Genomic DNA, 13,134 nt, shown 5'->3' on the forward strand with positions numbered 1-13,134 from the left:
GAACATTGAAATCCAGAAAAATTCTCAAGGTCACATAGCTGGTACTCAAAGTCAGTTCCATACCATGGTACTTAAGAGTTCCAATTTTATTATAACCGTGACACCCCTGGTTAAGGTTCCAGAAGAATGTGATCTGGTGGAGGGGTGCGCGTTGTCTGCTGGGAGCTTCCTCACTCAGGCCTGGGGTCAGGAGGAATTCCCGAAGGGGGTGGGGCCTAAACTGAGAGGGAAATATCCCTCTCTTTGTCCCCAGCCTCTATGATGCGAAAGATAATTGTGGTTACCTTCGGTTCTAACCTGGCACTGGCTAGAAAAAATGGCCTTTATTTATAATTTATATCCTTTCCATTCCCAAACAGCAAATGACATGGTTTAAAAGGATTATCGTGAATTAGACAGGTGTTTGAGACCGAGGAGGACAGCTGCATGGAAGGCCTTGGAAATCCAAAAGGTGGGAGAACAACCCCAAACACCTATTTGATGTCGTCGTGGAGTTTGTCAGATGAACGGCCAAATGTGTGTATTTTCTCTGCAGCTTTGATGCTATGTCCTGCCTTTTAGGTTCTGGGGGAGCCCCATCTGTGCTCACACGCTGGCCAGCCAGTCTCGGTGGCAGCTCTACCACGTGGCTTTTCATTTTTCTATTTTTATAGAATTAATGATTTTTATTTCAAGTTAATGTGATGCTAAAGAGTGTGAAGATTGTGTGTCAAGCTATCATCTAGGAAAGCAGAATGTTTTTAAGTGGATAGGTTTTCTGTCATTTAAAAATACATTTTGATAGACTCTGGGTCATAAGAGGACAGAAATATTAGAAGACTTTGACCTAGCAATTCCACTTCTGAGATTATATCTGAAGAAACCCAAAATACTGATTCAAAAGAATACATGCACCTCTATATTCATTGCGGCACTATTCACAATAGCCAAGATTTGGAAGCATGAATAGATGCTTGAATAGATGCCCATGAATAGATGCTTGGAAAAGAAAGCTGTAGTACATTAAATGGAATACTACTTGGCTGTAAAAAAAGAAGGAAATCTTAACCTTTCACAATTGCATTGATGGGCCTGGAGAGAACTATACTAAGTAAAATAAGCCAGTCAGAGAAAGACAAATACTGTGTGATTTCACTCATGGGTGGAATCTCATAAACAAAATAGCAACAGACTCATAGAGACAGAGAACAGACTGACAGCTGTCAGATGGGACGGAGGCCAGGGGGGTTGGGTGAAATAGGTGAAGGGATAAAGCCAAAAAAAAAAACACCCCAAAATAAATCAAAACAAAACTCACGGAATCAGACAACAGGATGGTGGGTACCAGAGGGAAGGTGGGCAGGAGGCAGAGGGTAAACGGGACAAATGGTGATGGAAGGAGACTAGACTCCGGGTGGTGGGGGCACAATGCAGTGTGCATACAGTGTATAGTGAATTGTGCACTCGAACCCTATATACTTTTATTCACCAATGTAACCCCAATAAATTCAATTAAAAAAAGAAGACTTTGAAAGAGGCTGCAAAACTCAGGGTCCTAATTGCCGAGTAGCAAACTGCATCCCCGGCATCTGTTTGCCCCCCAGGGTCCTCTCTAACCCTGGGTTTCCTTATCTTTAAAACAGGGGCATGGGGTAGATATTGCCAGAGTCACAGGCTCTGAAATTCTTTTGACTCAAACATTTCTGATCAATTCTAACATAGCTTTTGTTCTGACTAATTCACCAGGGGTGCCTGCCCAGTGCCAACTGTTGAGTTTGTTGGTCTCTGACTTCCGCTGTCAGTGAATTGAAATGATGCTATCTTTTATATTTTGATCACCTGCAGATTGCGTTTCAAAGGGAGAATGTGACGGACATTTTTCTTCCACATCCTGTGAATAGAGAGCTTTATTGTTAACGAAGAGAACTGAGCTGTAGTAGGTTTCTTTGGCGGGAGGGCCACAGGCCTTCCTGCTGCAATAACCCCTGACTGACAGCCCCACAGCCAGCATCCAGCCTCAACTGCGGTCAGGAGCACAGACACTGTGTGTAGGTTTATGGAAGGGATGTCTGGAGCGGGGAACAGCTGCTGGGGTTGCACGAGAAAGGCCCAGCTGTGCAGTGGAACATTGCGGTTGGGACCAACAGATAGCCAGGATCGAGGATGAGAGAGAAAAAAATGCATTCATATTCAGCCCACTGTACCCCAGGTGGGAATGTAAATGGGAGGTTCCAAGTCCATGTTTCACAGGGGGGAAAGGTTCTCCTTTCCTCTGGTTCAAGGATATTTGATAACACCGCACTTAATATATTGTGGCATGGCTGTGGTTACTTCCCTGGGTGGGGGGGTAGGGAGTAGTTGAAAATAATGATGAACTTGGGCTTACAGTGGTCTGAAGAGAGTGAGATTTCTTCAAATTGGTCACTGACAAGTCTGATCTCTCCCGAGGGCCTTCAACAATGCCTCCTCTGTCATCACTCAGGCCAGCTGGGCTGGGAACTGTGCGTGTCGCCCTGTGTGTGAATGCCGTCTGTGCCCTGCGATGCCACGTTCTTCGGCAGCCCTTCCTGGCTCACACATGGGTTGCCCCCACTGCTCTTTTAATTGTCCAGAGGCTGGAGAACTTTGGCTGCCCTGCTGGATAACCTGTCTGTCATGTGTGAACTGACATAAATGAATTACCCTGTAGAAGCCAAGAATGCCCAACCTTATGGGATGAATAATCTGTATGACATGTGTTGGAAACGTCCCTGGTACTTGATGAGTTCTCAGTGAGCAGCTGTCAGGTTCTGTGGCTCGCTGGGGGAAAGCATTTCATAGGAAAATGAGATTGATTTTATGAATTGAATAGGAAACAGTTCCTGTCTACAAAGTTTATCTGGCATAATAAGGAAAAGGTTCCTGAGAAAATTCACTGATCACTGTGAGCCTTACACTCAGGGACTCAGCACGCGCAGCTCCAGGGGGTGCCACGCACATCATTTACGCCGCCAGCCCGCCTTTGATTCCCTTAGTAATTCTCCGTGCCCTTGAGGACATTGTCTGGTGTCCTGTGTTAGAACAGGGAGAGGGAGCTGGCTGGCTGCAGACAGTGGGCCAAAGGTTCCTGCTCTTCTTCCTTCCTCCATGGAACTGACTAACCAGAATACTCTCTGAATTATATGTGTTATTAAAGTATCTGATCAAAGAGGCAGTTTACAAGCAACTGTTATAAAAACTCTGTTAAATTTATGTAGATGACATTGGTTAATGAAAGTCCATGGGTTTCAAGTGTACAGTTCTGTACCACATCGTCTGTATATCCCACTGCGTGCTCACCACCCAAAGTCAAGTCGTCTCCTTCGTCACCGTATGTGGACCCGTTACCCCTCCTTACCTCCCCCCACCCCCTTCCTTCTGGTAGCCATCATGCTGTTATCTGTGTCTGTGAGTTTTTGTTTGTTTGTCTTGTTTGTTGCTTTCAGTTTATATCCCACATATGGGTGAAATCATATGGCTCTTGACTTTTTCGGTCTGACTTATTTTGCTTAGCATGATATTCTCTGGGTCCCTCCATGTTGTCACAAATGGCAGTATTTTATCTTATGGCTGGGTAGTGTGCCATTGTACGAGTATGCGTGTGTCACATTACAAGCAACTCCTGCTAAGTGCCTTGGATAAACCTTCTGTCACACAACTGAGCAGGACAGAAAAAGGAGTCCTTCGGGAATGGCACGGTTTCAACCAAATTTAACTTGATACCAAGGGCTGCTTAGCAATACCCATCTGGCTAGCACTGAGTGCCTAGGTGTATATTATGGTAAATGAATTAAAACTGGCAGCTTGTAGCCTTTGGCTGGTGTTCTGTTAAGACTCCTTTTAAATCCTGGAGACGATGCACAGAGCCGGGAGTAATCAAGATAACACCAGAGACACCAGTGCTGGTAGAGGAAGCTCTCACACTGATTCCGACAGAACCATTTTGAACCCGTTAGTCCTTCCTTTTATGTTGCTATTCACCAGATTGCTCAGCCTAGTGAAGCTGTTTTTTCTATTTAAAACGATTCCTTTATAGAAAATTTGTATTTTCTTTGGTTAAAAAATGATGTGCCCTAGGAGGACATGATTTGGCATGTAGAAGCACTCACCACTGTTCTCATTCAGCATTTTTATCAGCGACTGGGGCTGTGGTTGAAAGAAACACAACCTCGGGGGGGGGCAGGGTTGGGGAGATAACTGATGACAGTCCACATTCAGAAAATATTCGTACGAGATGACATGGGAAAGTCAGGCTGGTAATATTTTAATTAACACGGCTCTGTCATGTTGTGAGTTTACAGTTTTAAAAAGGCAACTGAAAATGGAGATGACTTGTTTTGACAAAAACTTCCTAGGGGCTGTAGTTGAGCACAGATGTGATGCTCTGACCATGGGAAGTTAAGGAAAGTTAACTTAAATCACGTTTAGTAGATTTAAGGCAAGTTAGTGACCTGTTAATTTAGAATCCCATTTCCTGGAGATAACAGTCCCTTTGTGTTCTGTGTGGGAGATTCTTTTTTTTTAATTATTATTTTAAAAATTTTATTGATTTTAGAGAGGGGGAGAGAGTCAGGCAGACAAACATTGATTTGTTATTATGAATTATTCATGAATTCACTTATTTATGAGTTCATTGGTTGATTCTTATATGTGGCCTGACCAGGGATCAAACCCACAACCATGGCATATCGGGACAAAACTCTAACCTGCCGAGGTACCTGGCCAGGGCATGGGTGAGAAGTTCTTGCGTGGGCCCTATGCACTACATTTGGTGCTGCCAATCCGGAAGGTTTCCAGTGTAGGGATGTGGAAGCAGTGTGACCAGAGGTCAGGAAATTGTGCCCTATTAGGAGCAGTTTGAAGGACCGGAGCTTGATTTTCTATGAAGTTAAGGGAGGCAGGACTGCTATTAGAACACTTCTGTGTGGTTGCCAAGAGGAAGACGGAATAGGCTTCTATTGTTTGGTCCCTGAGGATAGTCCTCGACTGGCGTTGGGACTGGGGTGGGACAGTCCCTTCCAGTAAGTAACCAAGTGCATCTAGCCATTCAGCAGAGGTGGCAGAATTCATCCCTGTGCATCAGAAAATAGTCAGGCTTTGCGAGAGCACTCGAATCTAGCGTTGGCTTAGATCCTTTCAACAGTTAAGCTTCTATGATTCCGTAAAAGTGCCAGCTCCTCTTGGTTCTTTTCAAAATGTATTTATTCAGAGAGACAGAATGGTGGAAGAAAGGCATCTCTTTCCTGTAGGACAGGTCACAGAAGATACAATAACTGCTTGTTTCTGACGAGAGCTGAAAACACTCTGGAAATTTCTCCAAACATGGCTTTTGTTTCTTCTTTACTGCAAGCCTGTCAGGACTATGGATTCCTTATTCTTTTCTTTGGTTTTGTGTTTTACTTGAGTGGGCTGAATACCAGTGATTATTATATGCAAAAAGGATTGCTGCTATTTTTTTTCTTGATGTGAAAGCTAAGCCTTGTTTTTCTCTTCTTGGCAGGAATTGTGCTTTTCTTTGGAGGAAATCATAAATCAGGATTGAAGGGAAAAAGCTGTTTGAACTCAACTCTTCTCCCTTTCTCTAAGGAGTGACAGTCCCGGGACAGTGAGATAGCTCTGCAAGGCGGAGGTGCAGCCTTTCACCTATCAGCAGGCCTGTTCTTCCTCGGACTCAGGTCCTTTTTAGAAATCCGAAGGTTGGGGGTGGGGGGGAACGTCCCTGTTTAATGTTAATTGTCCTGATCCTACTGGCAAGTGTACTTCTTTTAAGTGTGTTGGGCACCATTTTACATAAAACTATGAAGAGCTCACTGAAACCATAGCCTTCTAGTTGAAAGAGGCTGTGCCCTGGGCGGCGGGGGGAGGGGGAAACCCGTTATTTGTCAACATTGAACTTACATTCAGTGTTTCGAACTTAAATTGTGAAATTTAGGCTGGACTTTGAGTAATGATTACAGAATATTCTGAAGGTAGCAATTAGCCCGTTGAATAAAAGTGCTTCCTGAACACATCTATTGCTTTTGGAATATTTTTTGGTGTAATAAGGTGCTGGCTTTGAGTCGTCCTGTTGTGGTTGATATGCTAGTTCCAAGATCTGCTGGAGAAATTGCAGATCTAGTGCAGGTTTCTGATTTCCTGCATGCCTGCCTGTCAGGTTTCTGTCCAGTGGCTAATAGGGCCACTTCCTGGCCACCTGGGAGCAACAAAGAGCATTCACTTTCATTTCTGTATTTTAATGCAGCACATATATATTGAAAGACAAAAAACTGGATGAGACTTAATCTTTAACAATGTTTTCATTCTTCACCAGTGATAATATTTGTTATCATAAAGTGAAAAAGTCTGGGATATCATCAAAGAGAAGTTACTATGGTAATGTTCAGAAAATGGATAAAAGACCAGCTGTGGTGGGTTTAGTTTGCATTACTAACGATCCAGATTTTGTGAAAGATTTGGTAGAGGTTGCGTTTACAGTCGTTAGGAATTAAAAAATGGAGTCTCATGTTTATCATTTCTTTCTCCTAAGCATTGAGTGCAAATCTACTCATACATTAGGATTGTTGGCATTTACTGCAGGAACAGGAAACCCCCACCGTGCTTTGCTGTTGGCAGCCTGGACTCGTCCTGTGATAGGGTTTTCTTCTTGTAGCTACTTTAGGCAGACTGAGCCCTAGCATCTGTCATTGACCAGGAGAGAGCAAGTTGGAAGATTGACTACAGAATTACTCATAAACCATCTAACCTCCCTGTCTCAGATTTCAAACTGGTTACCTCTTGGAATTATTGGATTGTTGGAAGCTAATAAATTAACCTGTGTAGGTCTGCATTTCTAAGAAGAGTGATTATTTTACATTTGCTCCAGAACATTTACTTGGAGAGAGAAGGAGAGGATTAAGTGTCTTGAAATTTCAATAAAGACTCCCTTTAGATCTCCCCTGAACTGCACCCCTCCACCCCCCAAAAAAGCCACTTTGAAAAAGGGCTAACAGAATTGTTCAAATTTCATTTGTTTAATTTCAAAATCTGGAATTGCATGGAGCCCTCTTATTTGATAATCCTCCATGACTGGCTTCCTCAGTATTTCAGGAAAAAGAAGAGAGAGTCTGCTCTAGAAATCTCTTACAGCCTGAGTTATTTTTAAATTAATGAAGGAAAAATGTTCTCTCCTCTGGCTACCTTTTTTTTTGTATCAAATTAAAGTTTTTAGGAGTGACATGAAAAGTTTAAAATGTGAAGGTATTTGTCAAGTACCTGAAATATATGGTATAGATGTTTACGTGGGGAGACTTACTACTTACTGTCTTTTGAATATCAGTTTCTTCACTTGTGTTAATTTTACTGTTAGTTCAGATTGTACGTTTCCCACTCTGTAGATGTATTATATTCTGTGTAAGTGCTAAATGCCCCTTACAGGTGTTATGTGAGAAAGGAATGGTGAGGATTTTATTGGGGACACACCTGGAATTACTGGAATGTGAACTGCTTCCTTGTGCTTCCAAGTCCTCAAAATGTTCTCTTTCCCTTACAGATTCTAAATAGATTCTCTGATTTTGTTTGTTTTCTGATAATCCTGGGAGCTGAAAAACACTGTTTCTCATTTGTTTGAAGGGATCTCATTTTATCTGAAGCTCTATTCCTTTATTTCCCGGAGTCAGTTCTTTTCTTAAACGTGGCCTTACCATACCCCATAGGATTTCAGTGATGCAGGGGGTGTGTTTGAATGGAAGTTGACTCTTGAAATTGAAATATTTTGGAATAAAATTATTAGTTATTTTATAACTCCTTTATTAGTGAGTTCACATAGTTTGTTTCTCATACCTTTTTCTTTTTCCTAAAGACGTTCCAGATTTTTATAAGATTCTTTGGTGTGTAGCACCCATAACTGTGATTTTAAATAACCAGGGGTACTTCCAGGAATTAGATCATACCAGCAAGATGAGAGTGCTTATTTTCATTTTATCTCCGTTCTTCCCAGAGTGGGCAGCACAGAAAAGTGGGAATATGCAGTTACACAGACTACTATACAGTACGTATCACACACACTATCCTAGATAGGTCAGGAAATAAATACCTTACTTACTTTTTGAGGATGGTTGGGGAAATGAGGTTCAATATAGGTCCACTCCTTTACCGCCTGCCACCCCCTCACACAGCAGTGCACACACACACACACACACACACACACGCTACTTGGGCTTGAGTAAGACCTATGCATTATGTATGTGTTTCACCTTTTGCAAAACAGGCGTACAAAGGGGCACGTGTCCAGCGCACTGCAGCACCCTAATTAGGAAGCTGTGTTATGGTAAAGTCTTACTGGCATCACCAGAAAGAATAAGGTTAAACTTAATTAACCTGAACTTACCAGTTACCTATGTTCCTGGACATAACTCATAGTCATAAGAACAATTTTAAGCATCAAGTATGTATGAAATTCTCATTAATGCTAAATCCTAATAACAGCTTGTATTAGCTTAGTTTCTTTGTTTAAAAAATACAACACACTTTTTTTTTTTATAAGATTTTCTCAGGCTTCCTGAGGCTTGAGGAATGTGATGGTTCAAGGGAAAAAAAAGCCAACCCAGTGACACAGTACCAGAACTCTGTTATTTTACAATTGGATCACTGGGGTACCTATGATATTTGAAAACCTAATTATAGTTATACCTCATGGAATAATTATAAGCTCCTCTTCTTCCAGACACAAAAATTAAATGGTGAAATTTCTATGCACATACACAGCACCAGTGTGGCACAAACCCTGCTATTTTCCTACATGAAAAATAGATGTAACTGGGCCAAGTTGACATTCTAGAGAGGACACATCGACTAGGAGTTGATAAAGCTGTTTATTCCTCCCTCTCAGAAAACAAAATGCTGTAATTGTCATCTAAACTAGAATCTGAAGGCGAGCAGCTGAGGCTTTTCTTAATGATAAAATGAAGTCTATGTAGTGTTCTTCATCTGTGGAGAGAGGTTGTATTGACAGGTAAATATTACAAGTGCAAAACTATATTTTTCAGTATTTGCTCAAGGAAATTTGTCCTTGTGTAAAATACATTATAGCTTTTTTATTTGAAAATTCTAAAGCTTTTCCCCTTTCTTCTCAAACGGTAGTCAATAATACTGTATTTTTAAATCCACATTATTGGCTGGTTTAGACCTTGACTGAAAAACTTTAGAGGAATAAAGGATTCCAATTTGCTTGAGCAGAGATGAGTTCACAAACAAGTTTAATTCATTCAGGAATGAGTTAAATGCAGAATAAATCTATTTGTTTTGTTTGTTTGGATTTGGTGTCCTTCACTGCCAAACCCTCATGGATTCTGTGAGTTTGGGCTATGGTAATTAAGTAGATTGGACTGGTATTGCCTTTGAGGGAGACTTGCCAATGGTACATGAAAAGTCCAGCTTAGCAGGTGATTTGCATCCGGCTCATGCTACAAATTGCTAGCACATTTTAGCTGTTTCCTAATGCAGGCCTGGCCTGATCAGTTGGAGGTGATACTGACAGATACCACTTTTTGGGCGTTTACCGTGTACTCAGTATTGTGCAAATGCTTTCCTTACATCAAAGCAGCCAGACGAGGTGGGCATTAATACCTCCATTTTAAGCTAAGTGCATTGGGCAACTTGAATGGGCACAAAGCCAGTGACCCGGTCCAGCCTTCCACATCCAGAGCCCATAAACCTGACCATCCTCTCTCCGTAGGAGCGCTGGTAGGTTCACTTTTGTGCAGTTGAAAACTAACTTGATATCCTGTGCACCAAACCCTTTTAAATAATAAGTAAAAGTGGAAAACAGAATCTCATAAATAATCTCATTATGAAGAAGTTGTTATTGCTAGATAATGGCGTTTTGAACTTTAATTCTTTATGGGTAAACTATGTCATTTTTATTGAATATATTTGACATACAGCACTGTAAGTTTAAGTTTTACAGTGTGTTAATTTGATACATTTACATATTGTAATATGATCACCGTTGTAGTGGTGATATTTAGCACCTCTATCATATTACATAATTATCCTTTCTTTTTAGTGGTTGACATAATTTTTAGTCTCTTAGCAAGTTTGACGATTATAGCACAATATTGTCAATACTCATATTACTGTGCATTGGCTCTCTATTTCATCTCTAGATGCTGTCTTGTTGCAAGTTTGTACCCTTAATACCAATCCCCTCCGACCCCTCCATGCCGTTTTTCTTGTACGCAGGACCCTCAGAGAGCTTCTTATCTTCCTCAGAATGAAATCACATTCCAACTCTTTCAAGTGACACAGAAGTCCTGCACCATCTCCCGACCCCGCCTTCTTTAGCCTTTCCTCCCGCTCCTCCCCACCTTCTCCACCCCGCTCCACCCACACTGCCTGCTGGCTGTTCCTCTAGTTCTCCAAGCACACTCTTGCCCCCTGGCATTCTCACTTGCTGGGACACTTTCCTCCAGAGAACTGAGGGGCAGTCCCTCCTTGCCTCCAGGGCCTTGCTCTGATGTCTCCACAGCCGTGCAGCGCTCCCTGACCAGCCTGTGTAAAACAACAGCCCTCCTCTCTGAGCTCTCGCTTTCCTTACTTTGCCTTGTTATCTCCACAGCACTATTCACTCTCTTATATTTTCACTTGTTTATTTCTATATTTGCTGTTTCTAGGCAGGGACTTTGTTTTGTTTATTGCTAGGTCCCCAGCAACTAGGCAAGTGTCTGGGACATAACAGATGCTCTGTAAACATTTGTTTAATAAAAGAAATAAATGAAAATGTGTGAAGATGTACATCTATATGTGCACACACATCACACACTACTTTATAAATGATATTTTGTAACCTTCTTAGCATTAGGATTAACATTCTAAATATTCCATTATATGGTTATTTTGGTTTTACTTTTTAAAAAAGATTTTATTTATTTATTTTTAGAGGGAGGGGAAAAGAGGGAGAAAAAGGGAGAGTAACATTGATGTGCCAGAGAAATACTGATTTCGGTTGTCTCTGGCACGCCCCCAACTGGGGACCTGGCATGCAACCCAACCACGTGCCCTGACTGGGAATCGAACCAGCGACTTTTTGCTTTGAGGGAGGATGGCCAGTCTACTGAGCCACACCAGTCGGGGCTATATGCTACTTTATAATTGAATTGTTGAGGTTTCATTGGGCCTAAATGATTTGTTACCCTCAGATTGTCTTTCAGATGGCTTTGATTTATTATTCTTTCACCTTTAATTTGCAGAACCAATTAGGTGCTAACTCCTGTTGGGTTTCTTCTCCCTCCACCTCAAACATCAATATTCCTATTCCTGTTAGTACTTAAGCTATTCTTTTCCTAAAGTCAAAATTGTGTCATGTTTTCAGATACATTAAAGGAAAAGGGCTTTTTAGACTGAAAAATAAAACTGCGTTTAATTCTGATTTTCTCACTTCCAGCTCTTGGGTTCACAGGCAAGTTAATTTCTGAGTCATAGTTTTGTTGGCTCTACAAATGGTATGATGGAGCCATTTGTAGGTTTAATCAGAATAACTCATGTGAAAGCAATGCTACTTCATTATTGTACTCTGAAAAATTCAGGCGGATTGGAATCCTGAGGCCAGTATTTTTCTTTTTCACCTTTGAATACAAACAAATGTAGTGGGCATGAGTCTAAAGATGTCCTCCCAGGGGTCCTGGCTTCTGGTTGTTCAATCGAGTACTAATCTAGGCACTGCTGTGAAGGAACTTTGCAGGTGGAATTAAGCTTTGAATCAGTGGACCTTAAGATAGGGAAGGTAGCCTGCATTGTCCAGAGCGTCCAATGTGAGTAAGTACATCTCTGACTCAATCAGAGATGGCGCAGAAGAGGGAGGCGGCTGAGAGGAGAGGCAGAAAGGGAAGGCAGAGAGACTGAGGAGTGAGAGGGACTTGACCTACCACTGCCGACTTTGAAGGAGGCTACAAGCCCAGTAGTCTCCATATGTTGAGAACAACCCCTGGCTCATAGCCAGCAAGGACATGGGACATCAGTCCTACAGCCACATGGAATTACTAATTTGGCCAGCAGTCTCTAGAAAGGAACACAGCCCTGCGGCCACCGTGATTTCTGCCTGTGAAACCTGAAGGGGACGACCAGCCAGGCTGTGCCCAGACTTCTGATGCACAGAAACTGAGAGATAATACACAGGTGCTGTTTTAGGCTGCTCAACTTGTGGTTGGTGGTTGTGGCAGCAGTAGAAAACTAATACAGTAAGTTTGAGTGTGAAAGATAAGACCTGCATAGGAAGGAAGTTTGGGTATAGCTGCTGTAAAGGACAGTTTACTGACCTTCAGCAGTCACGTTTCTGAATGAATGTTGCCTCGCGGAGTGTTCTCCTTTCCAGAGGCTTGTGTGCTAGAAAGACCGGGAAACTTCAGTGGAATCAGTGAATGCACGCTTCCCCTCGATGCGTGCTGGGGACATAGGGGTACTAATACATTCTAATAGCCGAACTCTCCATTTTTTTATAAAAGCAACTCTTTCATCACAGCACTTCCTCATCATAGATGTTCTTGGATTACAGTTTATCTTCTACAGTTGATGTCCACCATTTAAGGAAAGAAGTTTTGGCTTCTGGCCAAAATTTAGAAAGGGGGCCTGGGGACTATTCCTGAAGATTTTCTGGAATCCCTATATTCAGGAATATCTCCACAGATCTCCTTTCCGTGCCCATCACCTCTGTTCATCGCCAGTAGTTTCAGTTACTTCTTGGGGCCATAAGACGAGAAAGACATTTGCGTTTCGTGGATGGCTGGGCCATTTTCCTGTCCTTCACCAGCATCCCTTGCATGCATGATTCCCGCTCAGCCTTTGATGTAATCACGAATTCATTCATGCCTGGGCCCTTGGGGCTGCTCTTGAATGTCGATCCTGCACCTACCACGCCTTCATCTTTTTAATAGCATACATGCAAAATATTTTACATGGCTTTTTTCATCCACGTAATACTGATTTCTGTTAGCTTTATTTTTTAAACTTAATTTTTAAACTCTTAAGTTACCAAAGCAATGTGTGCTCATTGTAATACTCAAATTGTGTTATATTAAAAATGGAAATCTTTCCCCCTCTTTCCCCACTCCTTTGCTATTTCTAATCCTCTCTAATTAACAGAAATTAAAAATTGTTTGGGTATCA

General features: G+C 41.9%; 1 protein-coding gene across 8 annotated transcripts in view; it reads left to right on the forward strand.

Annotated features, from left to right (window-relative positions):
- PPFIBP1 (PPFIA binding protein 1) overlaps positions 1-13,134 on the forward strand; it is a 160,228-nt gene that overhangs the window by 25,191 nt on the left and 121,903 nt on the right. The window contains exon 2 of one of the 8 annotated variants that reach the window (XM_053662215.1): positions 5,498-5,672. The exons of the other annotated variants lie outside the window; for them this stretch is intronic. The gene's annotated coding sequence lies outside the window, so the exon portion shown is untranslated. The remainder of the gene's footprint in view (positions 1-5,497; positions 5,673-13,134) is intronic. 8 annotated transcript variants of the gene reach the window in all.

The sequence above is a fragment of the Artibeus jamaicensis genome, unplaced genomic scaffold (assembly GCF_021234435.1).
Source record: "Artibeus jamaicensis isolate MK-2021 breed Jamaican fruit bat unplaced genomic scaffold, CSHL_Jam_final contig_233, whole genome shotgun sequence".
NCBI classification, from domain to species: domain Eukaryota; kingdom Metazoa; phylum Chordata; class Mammalia; order Chiroptera; family Phyllostomidae; genus Artibeus; species Artibeus jamaicensis.